The sequence below is a fragment of the Dioscorea cayenensis genome, chromosome 11, assembly GCF_009730915.1.
Source record: "Dioscorea cayenensis subsp. rotundata cultivar TDr96_F1 chromosome 11, TDr96_F1_v2_PseudoChromosome.rev07_lg8_w22 25.fasta, whole genome shotgun sequence".
NCBI classification, from domain to species: domain Eukaryota; kingdom Viridiplantae; phylum Streptophyta; class Magnoliopsida; order Dioscoreales; family Dioscoreaceae; genus Dioscorea; species Dioscorea cayenensis.
Genome location: NC_052481.1, coordinates 3,424,902 through 3,426,686, shown reverse-complemented (window position 1 = coordinate 3,426,686; position 1,785 = coordinate 3,424,902).

The following is a 1,785-nucleotide window of genomic DNA, read 5'->3' as shown; positions in this document are numbered from 1 at the left end:
AATACTTTACAATACTTGTTCTTACTCTATGCTAATTCTTGTACTATCTAAACTAGGATAAGTTTTATCTTTGATCCCATCTGCATGAGTGTTCAAGGAGCAAATTGGATGGAGACATATACTTTGTGAGTTGGGTTCAGTGCTCATTTTGTCACACCCTGAACTCGGCTTGCCAGACCCAGTGCACCGATAAATGGCCGCACAATCATAGTGCCTACCACAATAGGCATGCAAGGCCTCAGAACCTATCTCAAGACACAACATACAATTAAACAAAACTATAAATTCCAAAAGTCAAAATCCAAAATATACAAAGTTTACTAAATACAAGCTCAAAGTTTACAAGACTGATAAAATTATAGCTTAAACTACACCATGCATAGGCTTGCTACTTGTTCACTCCCGCTAAGCTATTAAACTCCTGATTTGAAAAAATTTAAACAACTAGATTATGAGCTTGATAGTGCATTAAGCACCCACTAAAATACTGGGATCACTTAAAAATTTTGTAAATTTCAAAATCATACTTAAACGTGACATTGTACAATAATTATCATTTATAAAACCCAAAAAATAGAATATTTCAAACAAATATAATTTATCAAAATGAACGAGCATATATGTCCTCTAAATAACTAATGTCAAAACAAAACATTAGAATTCATATATTTAAACTCGGTCACCAGAGTCATAATTTCAGAATTCATTTGTTTGCCCGTGGTAACCCAAGCCAGATTGCCAGAAGCCATTATTCTCCAATGACGTAATGGTGTCAAAACTATAGTTTCTTAACATGGGTTACATGTCGACACGGTCAGTGTTTAACCCCCAATGATAGGGTTAGTGCAAAGTTAATTCGGGGACTACAACTTTGTATGTCAAAAGTATGTTGGGTTCAAAATCATTTTAATGCAAAAATGCTGAAATTCAATGATCCCGTTTTCTAATAAAAATATTTCCAATTATATCAAAACAAGTCAATGATAATATGTGACAACAATAATTCAAATAAAACAATAAAACAAAATCAGTCATCAAAATAGTTAACTAACAAATATGTAATCCATTAAAATATTAAATAAAAAAAATAGTATTTTCCCCAAAAATTTTTGGAGTGTGGAAAATGAAAACTTTGAATGTATTATATATAAAATTTATAAGTAGGTACATACCTACTAACGCCCAAAAACTCTAACTCACACCAATCAACTTCTCTCAAGGAATCCTATATTTGGGAAGAAACCCCATCATATTTACTAAAAATAAGAATTTAAAAAAAAAACCAAAGATATGCAAGAAGAATTTCATGACACCCATGAAGCTACAAAAGTCGAGTGGCTAACAAACAACTCCATCATGCCTTGATGATATAAAACAGCATAACTTTGTGAATTCCAATCCAAATCAGGAATTTCTACCTTCTAAGAAAACTAGACATCTACGGCTACAATATATTCAAATTTCACAATGATTTGAGATCTACAAAACTTAAACTATGAATTTGAGTAAACCTATTTTTGCAAATCAGAAAATTCAGACATACCCTTTTTTATAAGAATATCTCACAGCATAAACCTTCAAATAAAATCAAACTTTAGGAGCAGATAAATAACTCAAAATGGAACAACTTTCTATCTGAGAATGCATCTTGATTCCAAATCTAAGACAATGAAATTGTCTAACCAATCTTCAAGCTTTCTGCAGAAATGTCATTTGAGCACAAGTATAGTTATATGGCTATAACTCAAACAATACAAAGGAATAAATTCTAAAAATTTTCAAATC